The following is a 23,074-nucleotide window of genomic DNA, read 5'->3' as shown; positions in this document are numbered from 1 at the left end:
CCTGAAGACAATGTCAATAAGCCGTCTTGCAGGCACAGCAGAAAGATGAAAAGAACCTGGAACCTTAATGACGTCACTGAGTCACTAAACTAACCAATTCTGGAGCCACCCTATCTAGCTTGTTAGGTAACATAACACATTTGACTTATTTTATTTATTTATTTATTTTAATAAATTTACTTATTTTTACTGATTTATTATTTTTGGCTGTGTTCGGTCTTTGTTGCTGTGCACGGGCTTTCTCTAGTTGCAGCGAGCGGGGGCTACTCTTTGTTGTGGTGCGCGGGCTTCTCGTTGCGGTGGCTTCTCTTATTGCAGAGCGCAGGCTCAGTAGTTGTGGCTCACGGGCTTAGTTGCTCCGCGGCATGTGGGATCTTCCCGGACCAGGGCATGAACTCGTGTCCCCCGCATTGGCAGGCGGATTCTCAACCACTGCGCCACCAGGGAAGCCCCATTTGACTTATTGTGGGAACTAGTTGAGATTTCTGTTACTTCAGCCAAGAGGATACAAATGGATACATGCCTGCAGACAGTGGTATGTCGAAGTCAGCATCTGCTGCCTCTCATCCCCATGCCACGTTCAGTGATGTCATACCGGTGGCTTGAAACTGGCCATGTGAGGAGTGCCTCTACCACAGAAACCATACATTGGTAAACTACACATCCAAACTTTTTGTATCCTCTGAGACAACCAGTTGTTAAACACTTAACTAGCACACCACTGCAATGTTGGGGTAATTTAAGGTGTATACAGTAAATATTTTCTATGAACTATGAAGTCAAGCCAAAGAACCAGAAAAGAATTTAAATATCTATACAGTGAGCTAGCCACTTAGCTAGCTTGTCACCTTTTAAATAAGATAATTTTTCTGTCTCATTGGGCAGGAATCAGCCAACTACAGCCCTCAAGCAAAATTTGGCCTGCTGCCTCTTTTAGTAAATAAAATTTTACTGGAACACAACCATACCCATTTATTTGCATTTTGTCTTTGCTTTCATGCTACAATGGCAATGGAGTAGTTGCAACTAAGTAAAAGTATTTAGTCTAGCAAAACTTACAATAATTACTATCTGGCCTTTTACAGAGAAAGTGGGCAGACCCCTGTTCTAGGGAGATGTGATGCATTGATCTGCAGAATAAAATGCCAATATCTGGGAGGATGGGGTGGGAGAGAATCGATATTTATGGCTATGGTGGCAGAGTGCAGGGTAGAAGAACAAAAAGAACTAGCAGTCAGAGGAAGATTCGGGTCCTTCCTGGTCCTGATTCTCTATCTTATGAGTTATATGAACTCGGGCAACCTACTTTAACTCTCTGAGCCTCAGTTTTCTCATCCATAAAATGGGGCTAATATTATCCTCACAGAATGTTGTATGGATTAAAATGAGATAAAATATGAGGAGTACCTGCACACTACTATATATAAAAAAGATAGACAATAAGGACCTACTGTATAGCACAGGAGACTATATTCAATATCTTGTAATAACCTATAATGGAAAAGAATCTGAAAAAGAATATATATATATGTATGTATGTATAACTGAATCACTTTGCTGTACGCCTGAAACTAACACAACATTGTAAATCAACTATACTTCAATAAAAAGAAAGTAATTGAAGAAAACCCCGATGAATGGATAAAGAAGATGTGGTATATAATATATATACACTGGAATACACTGAGCCATAAAAAAGAATGAAATTTTGCCATTTGCAACAACAAGGATAGACCTGGAGGGTATTATGCTTAGTAAGCAAGTCAGACAGAGAAAGACAAATACTGTATGTTTTCACTTATATGTGGACTCTAAAAAATAAAACAAAGGAATGAATATAAAAAAACAGAAACAGACTCACAGAGAATAAACTAATGGTTACCAGCAGGGAGAGGGATGGGGGGAGCGGCAATTAGGGGAAGGGGATTAAGAGGTACAAAGTACCAGGTGTAAAATAAATAAGATACAAGCATGTAACGTACAGCACAGGGAATATAGCAAATATTTTATGATAACTTTAAATGGAGCATAATCTATAAAAAACATCGAATCGCTATGTTGTACACCTAAAACTAATATAATATTGTAAGTCAGCTATACTTCAGTATAAATCAATCAATCAATCAATCAATCATGAGGAGTATCTGGTTCAAAAACATAGATATTATTTGCCATGTGACTTAACCTGTTTTCATTTATTCATCACTTATTAATTCAGTAAATATTTATTGTGTGTCCAGTATGCATCCGGTACTATTCTAGGAACAGGGCTTAGAGCAGTGAAGAAAATAAACAATGGCCCTGCCTTCAGGGAGCTTACATCCTAGCGGGACAGGCAGTCAATAATCTGTTGAACAATAATTTCTGAGCCTTAGCTTCTTTGTTTGTACAAAAAAAAAAAAAAAAATCCCCTCTACGTACTTTGTGGGACTGTAGTTAGATTCAGATGAGAACAGTCACAAACTGGCAGCAATGAGCAAATCAAACTTCAGGACATTTTTGTTAGGCCTATAGTGTTTTTAAAATGTTTACTTTGGTTGCCACATGTAAATATGAGATTTTCCTAACGCTATAGACTGAATTTGTTCCCCTAAAATTCATATGTTGAAACCTAATCTCCAATGTGATGGTATTTGGCGGTGGGGGCCTTTGGAAAGTGATTAGGTCATGAGGGCCCTGCGCATAAAGAATGGGATTAATGCCCGTTTAAAAGAGACCCCAGGGGATTTCCCTGGTGGTCCAGTGGGTAAGGCTCTGTGCTCCCAATGCAGGAGGCCCGGGTTCGATCCCTGGTGGGGGAACTAGATCCCGCATGCACGCCGCAAATAAGAAGTCCGCATGCCGCAACTAAGATCCTGTGTGCTGCAACTAAGACCCGGCGCAGCATGAATGAATGAATGAATAAATAAATAAATATTAGAAATCCAACATGGGATGCAAAGTTTAAAAAATAAAAAAAATAAAAGAGACCCCAGAGAGCTACTTTGCCCCTTCTGCCATATGATGTCACAGTAAAAGCATGGCATCTATGAACCAGGCAGTGGGTTCTCACCAGACACTGAAAGTGCCAGCTCCTTGATCTTGGACTTCCCAGCCTCTAGAACTATGAGAACTAAAGGTCTGTTGTTTAAGCCACCCAAGCTGTGAGATTTTTGTTATAGCAGCCTGTACCAGCTAAGATATCTAAAAATCCAGATTTCCAAGTCGTCTTGAAAAACTAACAGCGCTAAAGATACTGGTCTGGCATTCCTTCTTGGCAGCCATCAGCTGGAGTCAAGTATGGTACCCTTCCTTTGGATAATGCCTGTACAGCTCCTTCAGCCTGCCCCTGACCTCCTGTATTGTCCAATCCCTGTGCTGTTTCACTCATGTACAACACCTGCCTGACTCCTTTAGGCAATAAGATCTTCCACTTCTGCCTATACTGTGTTGCCATAAATCAAAGTTTCTTGAACAGCCATACGTGAGTCACGTGTATGGCATGCTTGACGTCTAGCACTCTGGCAATTTCAATACGACTAGCACCGGCGATTCTACCAGCACCCGCGGACAAACACACACAATGTAATAACTCACCGATTGGACACAAATATGTGTCACGAAACGATAGGATCGGTTGTACAAGTGAAAAAGCCAAAGCTTAGAAAGCTTACTATAGTCCTAGCCTCTTCAGAGGTTTTTCTGTTAAAATAGTCCCCAAGGTTAAACTGTCTTCAATGTAAGATTATAAAGCCATCTACCCATAAATGGCCAGTGTGAGACCATCCTCGGTTTGTGCTGCCCAGTGCTGTTGAAAAATTCTGAGACAGGCAGTGCTATGCAACAGCCCTTTGGAAAGCAACATAGGGCAACGGATCAAGGATTAGAAAGTTATTCATATTCTTTGAAGAGTAATCTCAGTTCTGGGAAGTTATCCTAAGAAAATAATTTAAGAGAAGCTGAACACTACCAGCAAAAAATAATAGCTGTGCTATGAATAACGTAAAACCGAAACAACCTAAATGCTCAACAACTGGGAAATGTCTAGAGAATTATGATACGTCAAACAAATGGGATAATAGACAATCCTTTAAAATTATAAAGAAGAAGAAAATACTGTAATATGGGAAAACATTTATGATGCAATGCTAAAGCAAAAAGAGGACTCTAAAATTGTGTGTACAATGTGAGGGAAGCTATGAAAAACTTCTGTAAAAGTTGTATACTCGTAACTAACAGAATGGGAAGAATATGCAAAAAGAAATTTAGGTGGGATGGTATAATTAAGATTTATTTTCAAAATTGCATTCTATTCTGTGGAATACTATAATGGTGGATACATGACATTACACATTTGTCAAAGCTCAGAACTGTAGAACACAAAGAGTGAACCCAAATGCAAACTATGGACTTTAGTTAATAATGTATCAATAGTTGTTCATCAATTGTAACAAATGTACCACACTAAGCTAAGATGTTAATGACAGAGGAAATTGGTGGGGGAAGGAGAAAGGGTACACAGGAACTCTTTGTACTTTCTGCTCAATTTTTCTGTAAACCTAAAATTTCTTTAAAAAATAAAGTCCATTAATTAAAATAAAATAAGATAAAATAAAATAAAATTGCATTCAATATCATTTTATATATAATTTTCTGAAATAAATATTTCAGGTTACTCCTGCAGTGTAAATGTGAGCACAAAAATCTCTTTTGTATGGTTTCTCCAGGACTAAAAATAACCATATTATTTATTGATGCTGCACATTGAAAATTAGGTGATTATCCCATAGAAGACACAGGGAAGGTAACAAGCCCTTGGCAAAATAAAATGTTCTGTTTCTTTAAAAGATATTTAACATCATTAATTTTTACCTTGCCTCCGCTATCCCCACATGATTCCATTTTTATTTGTTTCAGTTAGACAACCTCCTTTGGCATTCCAAACAACTTAGAAGTTAAGAATGATTGGTGAGGGTCTCTCAAAAAAAGATAATTGCATAAATCCAAATAAAAAATGTAAGTAACAGCATAGTGAGCAAAGGTATGTTGTAAGTTAGAGTCAAGCTGGGTAAACCACAGAACAGGGAACATCCTCACACGGTTCCAGGGTGGGGAGAAAGGACTTCTCTGAAAGCATAAGCATGTGAGACTATTACTAATAATTCCTCATGAATAGTCGCCCTTGAGCCTCACAAGCCTCAGAGATGGGCACGATTTCCCCCCTTCCACGATGATGAAGCTGAAGCTCTCAGAAGTAAAGGGACTCGCCTGACAACACTGTATCTGAGTCGAAATAGGAATGAGTAGCTCTGGTGGATTTTGGACAGTGCATTTGCCCATCTGCCCTCCAGATTTCAAAATTGTTATTGGGCATTTCTGTCAACAAGCCATGGTAAAGCTTAAGCACTCATTCATGTGAGTGACCATGACCAAAGGAAGCAGGGGGTGGGGGTGTAGGAGGGAAGGTTAACCCCGAGGTTAACTCAGGGGTATACCGCTGCTCACAAAACAACATGTGAGTTTCTTTCAAAACAGGTCATGTAATAGATTTATATGTATTCAGAAGAGATGCACAGGTTAAACAAGGCTAACCTAGTTTCCTGGAGACTTTGGAGCAGCCTGTGGTTCCCTTAGAATATCAGCCTGAGCCTCTTGTAAATAATTAACCCATCCGATATGACACAAATATAATGGAAAAGTCTTCACTAAGAGAATACCTACAACTATAAGCAAAGAAAGTACATTTCCATCGTGCAATTCTTCATTTTACTAAGCAGCCTTCCGTTTATTTTATCTTGACATCCAACCACTAAAATATAATTGCATTCTGCTTCTCATTTTGGCTTCAGAAAAAAAAATTTTGAAACAAAAGAGGCTCTATATTATGATGTTCCTCTAAGGTTACTCCTTAAACAGTGCAGGTTGGGATATATTTTCAATTTCACTTTGTCCTCTTTGCTTTCAAAAATCTAATCATGTGCAAAGAATTCTTGCTAACAGTCGATCACCTTCCAGTAAAGCACTCCATTTGTAGGGCAAATCTTTCACATTGCCCTCAGTATAGTTTTCTGAAGTGATCCCTTCTATCAGTAGAAAATCTACACATTTCTTACAGTTAGTATGCAGTTGGAGAAAAGGCACTTATTTGGGTAGGCTCTCAACACTGTCTTTCCATTGTTCTTTCCTTCCTCGATCCTTTCTGCTTATTTCCAGTGCCTTAACCTTTAGCAGTATCCTTACTTTTTACATTGGTTTGCAGACATAAGAGAGGTAGAGGTGTGTGGCAGAAAGATACCAAGAGTGGGATTCAAGACTACTGGGTCCAAGTGACACTATTTAGTCGTATGATCCTGAGTGAATCACTTCCTCTCTGCCACTATTTCCTAATCTGTAAAAACAGGGCATCAAATTACTGATGTCTAAACTTTAAACCAGTTGGCTGATTGCTAAGTATCTCTTCCCCAATATCTAAGATACCTGGTAGACGATGCTTATTGTTTATTGCTGTGTGGAACAAGGAAATGGGTCCCATCCAGAATAAATCCATTTATAAGTAAGAAGTCACAGTATTGTGTTGTAGAGGACATTCTCACCACACAGAAAGGGAGAGCAGAAGCCTACACCAAGAGAGGAAGGGGACATTTTTTTTAAAGGAAGAGTGATGAGCTGCCCAGATATCTCAGGGACCACGTCTCCCACCCCCTAGAGCCTTGACCAGGGGTAGGTATGTGATAGAGAGAAGACATAGGAACCTGAGCAGTTGAGGGGGAAGCTGCAGTAAGAAGGCCTGTGCTGTGTGTCCCATGGGTAACAATGGGAAGACACTGTTTCACTGGGTGCCTTTGGCCTGTGATGTGTCTGGGCAGAGAGAAAGCCAGAGACAGTGTCCACCGACTGTCCCTCAACGCCAATCCGGCGCAGGAGTGATCTGAGGCTCTCTCATGTTCTCAGTAGAAGACAGCTAAGAGAGGAGAGGCAGGGCTGGGGCCAAGGGGAAAGTGACTCCGTGACCAATAACCTGAGCCAAATGGAAATCGTGGCTGATCCTCAAGGACTACAGCAAAAAAGGGGAGGAATTTCCCCACGTGCTGGACAGTCAGAGAGTACAAACTACAAGTTCCACCAGCAGCAGATATGTCATCACAGTACACAATGAGGAGAGAAGCCACTACCTAGAGACCACCAAGATGAGTTTCATCAGCAGGATGCCCAGTGACCAATACTAGGGACAGTTCTGCTTAGGCCAATGAGAATTCACAGATCTGCATGCCAACCACCTCCGCCACCATTACCATGAGGTCACATGAATTCTCCCCTAAACCAACCACTCATACAGGAGAGGGAGGGATGAACACGATACAGGGGAGAAATGACCTTTATACAGAAATCAACCTTCAATTTGGCTGCTTATTGATTCAAAAAAGACTGAGCTAAATGAAAGACATTACTTTAAACTTGCAAAACCTGCTAGAAACTTTTATACATTGAGGTATAATTTACATACAATAAAACACACCCATTTTAAGTCTACATTCTGATGACTTTTGACAAATGTACACACTCATGTAAAACCACCACAATCAAGATATAGAACATTTTCATCACCCCAAACATTCCCTCACGCTCCTTTGCAGTCAATCTCCACCAACCTCAGCATTGCGTTACCACTGGTTTGCTTTCTGTTGATGTAGATGAGTTTTGCCAGTCAAGGATTTCATAAATATAGAATCACACAATATGGACTATTTTGCTTCTGGCTTCTTTCACTTATGATAATTTTTTTTTATAAATTTATTTATTTATTTTTGGCTGCATTGGGTCTTCACTGCTGCGCGCAGGCTTTCTCTAGTTGCAGCGAGCGGGGGCTACTTTTCGTTGTGGTGCTCAGGCTTCTCACTGCGGTGGCTTCAGTAGTTGTGGCACACGGGCTCAGTAGTTGTGGCACGGGCTCTAGGTGCGCAGGCTCAGTACTTGTAGCGCACAGGCTTAGTTGTTCCACGGTACGTGGGATCTTCCCGGACCAGGGCTCAAACCCGTGTCCCCTGCATTGGCAGACAGATTCTTAACCACTGCACCACCAAGGCAGTCCCTATGATAATGTTTTGAGATTCATCCAGGTTGCTGTGCATACCTGTACTTGATTCCTTTTTACTGCTAAATAGTAATCTGTTTTATGGATCTATTACAATTTATTTATCTGTTGATGGACATTAGGATTGTTTCCGATTTTTGACCATTATGAATAAAGCTTCTGTGAACATCTGTATACAAGTCTTTTATGGACATATGTTTTCATTTTCTTGAGTAAATACCTAGGAATGAAATTACTGTGTCATATTGTAAGTGTATATTTAACTTTAGAAGAAACTGCCAAACTGTTTTTCAACATGGCTGTATGATATTACCGTAACATATTAGAGCTCCAGTGTGTAATGGAGTCTCATTGTAATTTTAACTTGTACTTTCCTTACTACTAATGATATTAACCATTTTTTCATGTTTTATTAGCTATTCATATATCTTCTTTTGTGAAGCCTCTGTTCAAATATCATGCCCATTTTTAATTGGGTTGTTTACCTTATTATTGAGATACAAGAATTCTTTGTATATTCTCGATACAAGTCTTTTGTAGATATATGTATTGCAAGTATTTTCTCCTATTCTGTGGTTTGCCCATTCATTTCCCAATGGTGCATCTTGAAGAGCAGAAACTATTAATTTTGGTGAACTGAAATTCATTATTTTTCCTTTTTAGTCAATTGTATTTCTATATATTAGTAGTTGTTGCTGAAACTCAGCCTCTGTTCACCGGTGCCGAATAGAAATGCAGAGACAGAGTTTTGGGTGAAGCAGAAAAGAATAGCTTTTATTGCTTTGCCAGGCAAAGGGGGCCACAGTGCACTAATGCCCTCAAAACTGGGTGTCCCGCCGTAGAGGAGGTAGTGAGGAGTCTTATAGTGTTCAAGGAGCAGGGCGTGATCAGCTCGTGGATAATTCTTGGATTGGTTGGCGTCAAGATGAAGTTTCAAGCATCATCAACCTTCTGGTTTCAACCAGTCTAGGGTCTATGTTCTTGCGGTCAGCAGTTTTCATCTGGTGGGGGTCTGCTTCCTATAAAAACACCTTAGCAATGTGTGTCAGGCCTTTATCTGTAGCTTTCAGGGAACTGGGAGTTCGGTGATTCTGCTATGTGGCAGATTTATAGTCTAAATTGTTACCAGTTCCCCAGCCCAACAGCTATTCTTTGTTTCTACATCTTCACATTTCCCAATCATTAACTCCTGAGTCAGACTTTTACTTCAAAAGACAAGGACACAGGGGCTTGTACACAATTTCATAGTGAACAAATAGAAATTGGAATTTAAAAATACTACTTTACATTAGGCATTTCTTCAAAAGCCATGAGATGCCCAGGAATAATTTTAACATAATATGTGCATTATTTGTACATTCAAAACTACAAAACAGTGCTGAGAGAAATTTATAAAGGCTTGAGAGAGAGGGAGAGAGAGCGAGCGAGCATGTTCATTCCATGGAAGACTGAGAAGATGTCAGATCTACCCAAGTTGATTGTTTCAGTGAAATCCCAAACAAAAGTCCAGCAGCCTTTTTTTAAAGATAGAAACTGACAAGCTGATTCTAAAACTCATATGGAAATGCAAAGAACCTAGAAAATCCAAAATAATTTTCAAAAGATAGAACAAAAGTTGAAGGCTTAAACTAACTGATTTCAAAGACTTGTTCTAAAACCAAAGTAATCAAGAGTGATATTGGTATATTAGATTAGTGGAACAGAATAGAGAGTTTAGAAATAGACCCACACATTTATTCATATGGGGAAAAAATGACTCTCTAGTGTTACCTCACACCATACACAAAACCTAACTTGAAATAGCATATCTAAACATAAATGCAAAAACTATAAAAAAAAAAACTTCTAGAAGAAAACATAGGAGAAAATCTTCATAATTGGGGGATAGGTAAAGGTTTTTTAGACAGGACATAAAAAGCAAAAGGAACTCCCCACTCTTGCCTTCATAGAGGCTTTGAAGAGGTTTAGATTTATTATAGCAACAAAGAAGCTGTTATTTTTTTCACATCTGTGTCATCATATGAGCAAATCTCAACCCTACCACAACTTACTAGAGAAGATTTCCAAGTGGACTCTACTATTGCCTCTACAGTGGGAAAGTACTCTTTAATGATACACCGCTTGTACCCCTTAGGGTGTCCCATTTGAAGCTCTTTATTGAGATACTCAGTCTTGTCTCTGTAGAAACAAGAGGGAAACTGAGAGATACTATTTCTGATAATGGAAACTCAGTGTCCTCAGCCACGACCTGTTGGCTGAGGACCATCTGGTCCCGTATTCAGCCCATATATATGTCCATATCCGTAGCCAAATATCAGCCTCATTCCCAGCCCATCATTCCACTCCCACCTATCCCATGATACTATATGTTTCTTGCAACCCACTGAAAAAATCAAGCTTTAGTATCTTCTTACGTGCTGTTTTCTTTACCTTCAAATTCCTTCCTTCGCCACTTCCCCCCCGACTTATCATTTCTGCTTCAACTGCTTCCACCCCACTCCCATCCTCAAAGTAGTTATCTCGCTTTTACAGACTCTTGGAGTTCTCTGTACATACCCCTCCTGGCCCTTATCAGATGCACTGTTGTTATCTATTTAATGTCTCTCTCTACCCCTGGCCTGTTTAACTCCATGGAACAGAAACAATCTTAAGTCATCCTTGTCTCTTCCCCCAATTCTCTCCACCACCTCCAAACCCCAACACACACACACACACACACAATGTCTGATGCAGAGTAAAAGCTCTATCAGTGTCTAATAAATGAATGAAATAAGTTCTGCCTTCACCAGAGAGAACCCCAGCAAGTCATAAAAAATAAATTAGAAGCATAAATAACAGTCATGAGTTTTAACGTGGTAATTCAATTGAAAGAAACGGGAAACGCACTTCATCTTCGTCAGAAAGGTCTAATCTTCAGACATCAGGCAAGAAAATCAACCACTCTAACTAGAAAATGAAGAATATTCAGCACAACTGGCTTCTCTCTAAAGGACGCTCACCCAGGAGCAAAGCAGTCTTGTCACAGAGGAACCAGCCAGTACTTGGAGCTCAAGTCTCTGACTCCTGAGCCAGTGAGTAAGTCACACAGCCATAACAGTAACAACAGTTACTATTTGGGGGCACTTAATCCACCAGGCTCTGAATTCACTATTATACATATGTTATCTCATTTTATCTTTTTTTTTTTTTTTTTGTCTAAATGTTTTTATTGGAAACAAATAGTTGCACCAAGCAAGAGCTTACTTTGCCCACTCCAAATTAAAACAGAGCACAATAGGGGCAAACATCATTTGGCAGGACAGTTCCGATATGTGGACATCCTTCTTTCTACTCACTGTGGTTGGGGTAACTTTATTCGTAAGCAGTCACTCTTAGACAAAATAGTAACCCCAAAGTGCTAATGTCACTCAAAAGGAAGTGGCCTTAATTTCATGTGTGGGGCAGTATGTTCTATAGATGCCAAAAGGTGGGAGAAGCACAAACACAATACACCCTTTAAAAAAACTAAATAATTCAAAGTAGAATTTTCCCATCCCCCTCTTTCTCCTGTAATAAAAAGTAGTGCTGGGCTCTGACACCCAGATTTGGTTTTTATCCTGGCCATTTACAAAGTGTTCCCCCATATGACTTGCATCATTAGGGCTATGAATAATAGTTCATTCACTCTGAAGAAAGTATCTACTCCTTTCTCCTCTTCTTGCCTTCATGCTCGTGTTCCTTGGGGCGGCTGCTATCTGAGGGCCTTTTAGAGCCACCGTGCTGTTTGGCTTCTTCCAAAAATTTGTCCAAACCAAAAGGATCCTCCTCAAACTGAAATGGTCCTTCTTGGCCTCTTTGTCTACGGTCTGAACCAGAAAACTCCTTATTGGGAACAAATCTGTTTGTTAGTCTTTATTCTGGCTTCTAGGTCATCACTATACATGTCCTTGTCCAGATTTTTACTGGGCCTGTAAATATTCTGGGCCATATCTTTACCACCTCTCCATAAACCTGATCATAAACATTGTAAATTTCATCTTCTCCACCTGCAAAACCACTGTCCATACCCTTGGATTGGTTGAAGAGCCTTTGGTCATACTGAACTTCATTGGAAGTCCAAGGATTGGGCACACCAAGAACAATGACTTCACTGATATCTCGATTTTCATTTCTCTGCAGTTTCAACCTCTCATCTGGAGCTGCCCTGGAAAGATTCCGGTCATGCCGTCTCTCTTTTCGCCTGTCATGCCGGATTTCATCCCTCTCACGTGCCTCCCCATCCTCTTCTTCCACATGGGTTTTGATCCCAGCTCTTCTCTCCCCCTGGCTTTCTGGGCCATTTCTCTAAGTTTCTCTTCATGTTTCTCCTTTTCTTTTTGAGCCATCTTTCTCTCTCTTTCTCTCTTGAGCACGCGTTTCCACAGCTTCACGAGCCTTCCGATCAGCAATGTAGAGGGTTTCGGCCAGTTTTGCAAAATTTTCATTGATGTGAACTGTCTGCAGTCCTCTTCCATCAGCCGCCAGACGTTTATCTAATGGAACTGTATAACCCTTTGCATTTTTCCAGTCTGAAATATAGGGAGGAATCTTCCACTCTTGTTGTTCCTTCATGGTCATCTTTCGGCTAGGAGAATGCATGACAGGTGCAGGAGGAGAAGGTGGTCCCCGGGGAATTTTCTTATGAATCTTGAACCTTGGAGGCTCCATTGGATCTTTCTGCATTTCTACCATTTGAATAACTCTCTGTTTAGCTCCAGAGTTGAAAGCCACTCCTTGTTGAGCTGGTGTGTATCGCATATACTGAGCAGGAGCCAGTTTATCAGCTGCTGCTTGGACTGGCATGGCCGCAGCAACCTTCTGTGCTAACGGATTTTTCTAAGGTTACCCTTGTCTTTTCTGTTTTCTCTTCAATGGCTTCTTCGTCAGGTCTTTGCAGGTCTGGGTCCTCTGCATTCATGACTTCTTCGGGAACCATGTCAGTGTACTTGCTATAAATGACCTTGTCTTTTGACTGTCCCCGTCGAACAATTGCATCATACTTAATTTTTCCTTCAGCATCCACCTGAATGGCCAGTGCATTTGACATTTTTTTCTCTTGTCCCAGATTCAGGGGATACTGGGCCACGTGGATTGCTGGAAAAGCACCTCCAACTCCAAAATCCTCTAAAAACTGAGGTATCCAGCCTTTCCCGTACCCGCATGGGGGAGGTTCTCTTTGGGAGGAGATCAGTGAGGTCTGTCGTGATCTCTGGGATCTTGCCTTTTCTTCAGCCTCAAGCTGGTTCTGAGATAGCTAAGTAGGTGCAGGTAAAAAGCTGGTGAGCACCATTTTCTTCCGCTTCTTCTCATTTTATCTTTATCCCAGCCCTGTGAAGGAGGTATTATAATTTCCATTTTACAGATAAAGAATGCTCTAACTATCCAAGATTTAGCCTCAGCCTGAGTTCAAAGCTTGTGGTCTTAATCTCTGCATCCTGTTGCTCTCCACTGGCCTCCAAGCTCCCTCCTGGTGGAAGCCAGCACGATTATGTTCGATCTTGTGTCTCTAGCACCGAGAACAGTGCCTGGCATATATTTGCTAAATGCTACGGTGAAATACAAACCTCTTGGGAAAGAGAAAGATATCTTGCCTCCCAGCCCCTGGATATTCTATTACACCCTCTTACCAATGATTAGATGTCTGGTTCTACCCACCCCGGGACTCAAGGGCCCACTGAACACCCTGGCCTAGGGGATGTGCATTGAAGGGCCATCTTCCAGGTCTGCCGTGAGGGAATTCCAACACTTTTCTGCACGGCCTTTATAACAGTGTAGAAAAGTATTCCAGCTGAGCCTTACCGACTTCTATCCAGGGGCAAACTCAAGCCCCCAAAACAACTGAAAGTCAGGGAGAAGTTAAAGAAACCCCTTCTCTCTCTGCTTGGGTTTAGATAGTCTCTGGCTCAGGGACCCAACTTTTTTTTCCACTTGAAGTTTCTGGGTATTAGGGACGCCTTCTAATGCATATGGATTTATTTATTTTTGTTGCCCAATGATATTACACATATGTTGTGAAAAAAAATATGTTGTTCTTGGGACTTCCCTGGTGGCGCAGTGGTTAAGAATCCGCCTGCCAATGCCGGGGACATGGGTTCAATCCCTGGTCCGGGAAGATTCCACATGCTGCGGAGCAACTAAGCTCGTGCGCCACAACTACTGAGCCTGTGTGCCTAAAGCTGGTGCTCCACAAGAGAAGCCACCGCAATGAGAAGCCCGCGCACCGCAGCGAAGAGTAGCCCCCGCTCGCTGCAACTAGAGAAAGCCCGCGTGCAGCAACGAAGACCCAACGCAGCCAAAAGTTAAAAAAAAAAAAATTTTTTTAATTTAAAAATATATTGTTCTTAAGCGCAGAAAGACTTTGCTTTTTTTGTGTGTGTGTGCTTTTCTTCTCCTTTCTGCTTCTCTCTGCTTAGTCCTCAGATTCTGGTAATGGGGGAGTAAATAATTACTGACTTCAACCAGAAATTTCTGGATGTCTGTCAGGACCTTTTGGCACTAAACTGAAACACTAACCTTTGCTAATAAAGCTGCCGACGTTTCTACATTATCTATGAGACTCTGAGGATAGGAATACTTTACATAAGACATAGAATAAGCAGCAGGGTGATTTATATGGTATTTGGTCTACAGAAAAGGTGAGAAAGGTACAATTTGTGATTCACAAGAGGCAGAGAGTAGAAAGCAAGCTTCTTTCCCACCCTGTCAGTTCCTAATCCAGAGTCGCTGATTCTAGGCAACATCAGAAAAATGCTTACTCCTGAGTCCAATAGTTTGTTGACAGTGCAATTCAAAACAAGGAGCTTGCCCCCAGTAACGATTTTCTGCAAAAATACAGTTCATTTCTCTCCTATCTGGAAATAACAAGTAAAAGCAGTGATAGGCCTGAGCTGCAGCTAGCCCTCTTTGATAAAAAATACAACACGTAGTTGAATATTCCAGCACTTAGCACAATGTCTGGTATAAAACTGGTGCTCAATATTTGTGGGGTTCAAGGAAGAACATTTTTGTGTCTAACTCAGTGACCTTGCAGAACTCTTAAATTCTAATTTTACACTCAACAGCATATAGAATCATTAAATCAGATTACGTTATATCAGAGGCTTGTTGGCTACAGAGGAGAAACTTGGAGCTTGAGATGCATTTCACAGAGTCGTTTTGTTAGTTGACAGAGAACCTTTTATTGAAGAACAGTGCTGCCTGTCTCTACAGCATTTTCCTTACTCTGTAATCACTGCTCTCGCCATGTTGTTGACATGGAAGGGGAGCCGGGTGAAATATCTCAGTTGGCTGGAAGTTAACCCCTCAAGTCTCACGGAGTGTTGTGGAGAACTTGTGTTTCAAAGAGAGTGCAGGCAGGGAATTCCCTGGCAGTCCAATGGTTAGGGCTCTGTGTTTCCACTGCTGGGGGCCTGGGCTCAATCCCTGCTCTGGGAACTAAGATCCCACAAGCCACGTGGGGCGGCCAAAGATAATAAATAAGTAAATAATAAATAAAGATATAAAAAAGAGAGTGCAAGCAGAAGAACTCAGGTCTGTACTCAGAGTGTGAGCTCCCTGAGAGCAGGGACCCTTAATGCTTCAGTGCCTAGGATGGTTCCTAGAAGAAAATGGCACTTAGTAAATATTTAGTAAATGAACACCCCCAATTCTTGAGTTCTGTATGTTTTCTCAAGTCACGTGGGGAGGAGGTCCAGGGAACTTGAAGAATGGGGGCAAGAAATTACCCATTCTTTCTTTGTTCTTTTTAGCCACTGTCAAACCAGATTAACTAGCCTTCCCATTATCTGGGTAACAGAGGCCTAAGTGAATATATCTCAATGAGATACACTGAGAACATGGGGGCAGGGCCAGGTCCTGACACCAGACAGGGCCAAACCTGGAAACAGAACTTCACTGCCAGGCTGGCTGTCTCTTCTTGCTTTGGCCGAGTGGCTAAAAAGGAACGTGGGCTGCTGAGAGGCTCACCTACAGGGCCTGGCCCTCGGCCCATGTCTGCCCCATACTGCACAGGCCATCAAATTCCACAGGCCCTTAGAGATGTTTATTTTTGCACTCTGTAGACTCTGCTCGCCGCTGGAGCCACGGCAGGTCACACGAAGGACAAGGTGTTGCCAAGCTGAGAATGTGAGTGCTCCTTAGTGCAAGACCCAGGACCTGAACTTCTTCCCGGAAATGAAAGAGTTAGGAGCGCTTTGACAAAAGTTCCTTCAACAGGTAGGTGGTTGTCTTTGTCTCTGTCTTTATTGAAATAGTTAGGAATGAACCAGTTCATCCCACTTCCTTCTAGATTTGGACCCACAGAAAAGTCTGATGAACAAAGGCCTTGGAAGTAGTTCCCAACCCTTTTGCATGTGAGGTCCCTCTATACATCGTAAAGTATTTCCTTAACCAAGCAAGGCCATAGTTATGTTTTTAGAATAAGTTATCTGTTGATCAATAAAATATGTAAAGGCAACAGTTATAATGAATTTCATGGCATTTTCAAATACATTTTGTTTTATTTGATGAATCACTCAGACATTTACAAACATTTGAGAAATTGTGGTAACTGTGTAAGATATTTTTCTGTCCACTGACAGGATGCCGTCATGTACGTGTGGATTTGCACACCTTGTACTAATTCTGTCGTCTCCTCCCAGGTCTGAGACCCCCAGATTAGAAGCCCCTCTTTGTTTATTAAGGGTAAGCCTAGTGCCTTGAAGAACATCAATTCCTTCTGGTTTACGAGGCATATTATTTATTCAAGGTCCCAGTAGGAACTGGGAAACTGGGGAGACTTCAACAAAGATATTATTTATAAAGGTGTGAACAAGTGTTCATAAAATCTAACAAAGGTCAGTAGAGTCCTCTGGGGCCAGTAACACTAGCACTTCTAGGCCTGAGAGGCAAAGGGAGGGAGTAGTTACTGGAACCTTCTGCAGAGTCACTGGGTAAAGGAAAGCAGCCAGTCCATAAGGATCTGACAGTAAAAGAACCAAGGAAAAAAATACACCAACCTCTCACCCTCTTCCTGCCTTCCAAGTCCCATCAGTGGCTAAACCGAACAGGAACCCAGTTGATGTAGCCTATAAGTGTCAGCCTTCCAGGGCAGAGAAGTGGGTGGAAATGGGATGAACAGTGAACTTGGAGGTGCAAATGGAAACTGTCCTGCACACCAGGGTAACCTGTAAGCTTGCCCTGTAGTGCACTAGGGCTATGGTTAAAAACGAGATCAACTCCTGAGCCAATCATTGCTGGGCCTTGCCTTTAAATTAGATCAAGCCACTCAAGGTTACCAATTCAAATCTTTTCGTGTATTTCAAACACAAAACTCAATTGTGGAACCAAACTCCTCTTTTGCTGCTCATACTAAAACACTCCCTTAGTTTCAGCCAGCGATCACCTTTAAAAGGACAACTCAAAAATCTGCATCTCTGCTGCCGATCTTCCTCCTGAGTTGAAAACTCCGATTTCCAACAGCCTATAAGTTACCTCAAAGTCACATGCCTTCAAAGCACTGGCTGGTCTCTCCTGGAGACACATTTTATTTTCATGCTTTCACCATTTTCCAACTAGGTATGCTAGAACACTCTGAGTCTTTTGACTCTCCTCCCCAACCCTCAGAATAAGTGAGTCCAACTCGTACCACTTCCGCTGGTATCCCTCTCACACCTGCCCTCCCTTTTTAGTTTCCCATGACCTTGTACCTGAACGAAGTGAGAGCCTGTCCCAGCTGGCCTCGCTAATCCTGACTCCACCACTTAGAGAGTGAGTCTGTTTAGACTTTCCTGCGCTTACTAATTATGACTCTTATATAGTGTCTCAGGGACTCAGTTTCCTCATCTGCAGGGTAGAGCCATGCACAGTACCTACAACTAGGGACAAAGCCCTCCTTTCCATTGATTCCATGGGGCAGAAACTCCAGTGGAGCTCGCACCCCTGGTGTTTACCTACTCACCTACTTTTCTCTGCAGGAGGAGAAGTTGGTTATCTGATTCATGGGTTTGGGAGAAACAGATGCACGTGCTCAGCTTTTTGTTTTTCCACTTGGGATCTGCCTGTGAGTAGAGAGCACTCAACCTTCTCAGCTCTTCCACCCTGTACATGAAACAGGGGTACGCGCCCTTCAAAGGACGCCTGTGGTTGTTTGAGGGCTTCCAAGGGTGCTGACTGGGTAAGTCCATCTTTGATGTACCCAGAGTACTGCAGTCCTTCCTGGCTGGTAGTCCTAAGCCTCATCCCCCTCTTGTCAGCATTATTAGCACATAAGGCAGCATTTTAATCGTTGATTCCTGTTTCTACCTCTAAATTGGTTTTGAACTTGTGAGAAGACAGGTGGTTTTTATTGATCCTTTTGATCCCAATTCCTACCTCATGGAGTTGTTAAGAAAATGAAATGAGGTAATCCATATTATATCACAAAGCATGGGATCTGCCCGTAGTACGCATTCAAATAAATGTTAGCTCTTCTTACTGTCGTGGCTATTGTTGTTATAGACTGCTTCCACGAGTCTTAGGAAAGGGACAGGAATTTAAAATTTCAATATCCTATGACTATCATAATACTTTATATCAAGATAGTGTGGAGAATAACCACTATAAAGCTGTTATATAACTTTAATTTGTAAAATAAAAGTTATAAAGCAGAACCTTCTAAAGGGCAGAAGAAAATCTATCACCATTTCCTCTCCAAAGACTTCACATGGAGGCATTCACATGTGTTCTGAGGCTGGGTGTGAAAGCTGTTCTGAAAGCACATTTCTCTGATGAGGCTTACAAGAGGCCCTTAGGCCACGATGCAGCTGTAAATAGTAACATAACATGGCTCAGAAAAAAAATGTTTTAAGAAGAAAAAAGAAACCCACATTCCTCTGACAGGATACTCCTCTCTAAAGAGTTCCAGAGGTTTCCCCTGCCCTCAGTTATACTACTGCTCTTTGAGGCCTTTAAGATTGCTACAAATATGGATGCTGCATTGCATTTTGAAGCACATAAACCAGTGCACCTGGCCTGGGGTCAGACATGCCTGGCTTTGAAACCCAGTGCTGACAACTAATAGCTGTATGAACCTGACATGCGACTTAGCTTCCTGAGTCTGTCTCCTGCTCTGTATATTGAAGTTAATCGTTCCTCTTTATTAGGGCTTTAATGAAGATTAAAGGGCAAATATGTGTAAAAGCTCCTGACACCTATTAAAATATTCACATAATAACATACATTAATTCCCTTCCCTATTATACCAGCTGATACATTTTTCATCTTCTTTTGTATCTTTCAATAATTTTCCAAATTAAAAAGTGAAGCAAGGACTTCCCTGGTGGCGCAGTGGTTAAGAATCCGCCTGCCAATGCAGGGAACACGGGTTCAAGCCCTGGTCTGGGAAGATCCCACATGCCACGGAGCAACTAAGCCTGTGCGCCACAACTACTGAGCCTGTGCTCTAGAGCCTGGGAGCCACAGCTACTGAGCTCGCGTGCCACAACTACTGAAGCCTGCGCACCTAGAGCCTGTGCTCTGGAATAAGAGAAGCCACCGCAATGAGAAGCCCTCACAGCACAACGAAGAGTAGCCCCCCGCCCACCACAACTAGAGAAAGCCTGTGCACAGCAATGAAGACCCAATGCAGCCAAAAATTTAAAAAAATAAATAAATAAATGAATAAATTTATTAAAAAAAAAAAAAAGTGAAGCAAAACAAAAAAAAAAGCAAAGCAATTATACAACCTATATAGTAGCATACAGTAGGCACTCAAAAAATACTTATCTAAGTTAAACATATACCAGTTACTAGCTCAAATAGTGACATGGTTAGCAAATTATTAGTAAATAAGTATCTTTATCATAGCTGAAAGCACCCATATTTCTTGTCTTAGAGTATCCAAAGGAAAAAAGGGAGAGACCCAGAGACTTCATCTTTCTATGTCAATTTTCCCTTATGATATTGGGACAAGGCAAAAGAGCTAAATAATTGAATGAGGGAGAGTGGCAAAGAGAAAATGATGGGGAAAACAATAAATCCAAGAAATACTATGCTCTTTGAACATTTAAACTAATTTTTACTTCTTTGCAGTATTTAGTTGGTTCTTTCTTTTGAATTGCACACTGAAATTCTTTGCAGGCAAATATCTGTATATCGAATATTTGTGTCCATGTTCTCTTCCCTTTTTAGTGACTTTTCCTAAGTAGTACATGTCCCAACCATGGATCATTATAAAGCCTTTACGAATGATGGTTATGAGGACTGTAGCAGCACCCAAAAAATGCCTGTGTTGGGCTAACTCATAGTCAGAACACAAAATGTACAAGCTATGAGTACAACTACAGAAAATACATGTGCACAAGGACAAAATGAGAAGGGAATGCAGAGAGAAAGAAAATAGTTGTGTGAGGAAAGTAAGATTATGAATGGTCTCCTCCTGTATTTTCCGAACTTCTTGGAATAATCTTATACCCTTCTTATAAAAAGTAATAAAACCACTTTTACATAGTTGTATCTAAGTGTATTCTTACTGCTTTCTTTCCCATTCAACATCGATTCATATATGTTTTGCATATTTGACAGAGTTGACATTTGACATTTTATATCTTTACCATGGTTGGGTTTGCCCTCTTCTTTTAAACTTGTCAAGATTTTATCCTCTTGGAATACTTAGGCGGGCTTTACTTTGGGACCACTCTCTTATACTTGGATTAAAGGTCACCCCTCACTTCTTTTCTTCCTAACAGGCTGAAAACAAGAATCTATCTGTGGAAAGAGAAAATTTACAATCATTTTTTAAGGCTGTCTAAGGAAACAATCCAATGAGCAGAGTTTAGTTCTGGGTAATTTTCCCAAAAAAGTGAATGTATGTGTTGTGTGTGTGTAAAATAAAGAAATTTATTCCAGCATGCTCTTTCACTATAAATTTCAAAATTGTTTTTCTCTTAAAAAGTGATAAAATATTTGATGAGTAACTAATAGGGAATGAAAACATCCACTTTCGGGCAACTGTACTAGACAGAATGAGAATGTGATGTTCTTTCTCGTGGCATTTTAGGCCCACGTAAGGATATCATTCCCTTTCTTTGATAAACTTCTTGAGAGAATGCTGACAATGACAAAACTGTCTTGGCTGGGGGCTAGTAGAAGAATGAGTTCCTTAATATTTTCAGGGTAAAATTAAATAAAGGCTTGATTTATATTGAAATAATTTTAGGATCTTAGAATGAGAATAGAAAATAAACATTTTGATTTCTACAAAATAATTAATTGCCTATAAGATTGAAAAGTACAGTTTCATCTGTAATTAACCGTTCAAGTCTTAAATCCATACTCCTCACTTAAAAGAGAATGTCAAATAATACAAATTTAATTTATTTGATTTCTTGTTTCTCAAGAATGCAATCGATTAAGAACAGAGCAAAAAAGGCTGATGAATGGCTGAAGTCTACATTCCAAAGGCCAGTGTATTTTTACTGTGTATTCTATGTTAACAAGGTTGTTTTCATGGGTTTCAAGCCCGCCAATGATAAGCTATAATCACAGTGCAGTGCAAAAAGATATCACAGACAAATCTGTAACCAAGTGTGAGGAGATCATTGTTAAGAGTCTAATGGCAATAGAATCGACCAAGAAAAATAAGAAAAGAGAAAAAGAAAAGACCCGGAAAATTCAATGGCTTGGAGTCATTTTGTATACAAGGAAATACATCAACATGTCTTAATTCAGAGCTTCCCAACTGCTGAACAGTGCTACAGGTGTGATATGGGTCTGTATTAGTCAGCTTGGGCTGCATAACAAAATACCACTGACTGGGTGGCTTAAACAACAGGCATTTATTTCTCATAGTTCTGGTGGCTAGAAGCCCATGATCAAGGTCCTGACAAATTTGGTTTTTGGTGACAGCTTTCTTCCTGGCTTGTAAATGGCTACCCTCTTGCTGTGTCCTCACACGGCCTTTCCTTGCCACGTGTGTGTATTGGGGGCGGGGGGTGTGTTTGGCCAGAAATAGAGAGAGGTGGGGGGAGCTCTCTGGTATCTCTTCTCATAAGGACACTAATCCTATCAGAAAGGGCCCCACCTTTATGAGTTCATTTAACCTTAATCACTTCCTTACAAGCCCCATCTTCAAATGGGTAACAGCCACACTGGTGGTCAGGGCTTCCATATATGAATTTGAGGGGGGACACAAGCATTCAGCCCATAACAGGATCCCTCAGCTGGGCAGAACCTTGAGTTGGCCAGAGCCCAGGCCAGGAACAGTCTCGTAGTTTACCCCAATTTGGCTGAGAAAGATCATGATTTTTGAGGTCTGGCTCCATGAGAGAGGTTGGGAAGCACTGCTTTTAATGGACCCTGAATGCATCACTGCACTGTCGACCACTATGATAATAAATCTCAGTGACCCCTTAGAATGAAGAAAAATTACAATAATAATTAATGCTTAAATAACATTCACTATGTGCCACACCTGCTCTCAGTGTTTCTTTACACATATTAACTCATTTAACACAACAACCCTCTGATATATGAAGTATTATAACACCAGGCTCGAGAGAAAGTCCTTTGTCATCAGACTGCCTGAGTCCACATCTCAGCTTCTGCACTTTTAGCTCTGTAACCTTGGTCAGGTTACTAACTCTCTCTGAACCTGTTTCCTCTTCTATAAAATGGGGATGAATATACAAGTGTACAATTCCAAAAAGTTCTGAAAATTTTTTCCAAAATTTTTCCATAGGTTGGCAACGTACTCATTTTGTGGCTAGACCCAAACATTCATAGTTTTTATTTATCTTTCCGAGTGGGATATTCTTATGTTTTAGTGCAGAATCATTTGTGGTTGGTTGATCACAGGGCGCTTCCCCCAGCCCTGTTGGGGGCCTACATATATATGTTCTACATACCACAACAAAACACTTGGTCCTAAGGATTTCTGAAAAGGTTTCAACTCACAGCTGTGAGAATTTAGTTAACTAGCATACTTAGAACAGTGCCTGGCACATGTGGTAAGTGATATACTAGTATTAA

General features: G+C 41.0%; 1 protein-coding gene and 1 pseudogene across 8 annotated transcripts in view; both read right to left on the bottom strand.

The window, feature by feature from the left end:
• SLC16A12 (solute carrier family 16 member 12) overlaps positions 1–23,074 on the bottom strand; it is a 98,464-nt gene that overhangs the window by 34,927 nt on the left and 40,463 nt on the right. The gene's annotated exons all lie outside the window — the stretch shown is intronic.
• LOC309642308 (SNW domain-containing protein 1 pseudogene) lies at positions 146–16,140 on the bottom strand (annotated as a pseudogene). Its single transcript has one exon. The product of its transcript is annotated as an SNW domain-containing protein 1 pseudogene (transcript).

Source organism: Balaenoptera physalus, assembly GCF_965194825.1.
Source record: "Balaenoptera physalus genome assembly, chromosome: 14".
Lineage (NCBI taxonomy): Eukaryota > Metazoa > Chordata > Mammalia > Artiodactyla > Balaenopteridae > Balaenoptera > Balaenoptera physalus.
Note: the sequence above shows the minus strand (reverse complement) of the source record. Positions and strands in the feature narration are given on the sequence as shown.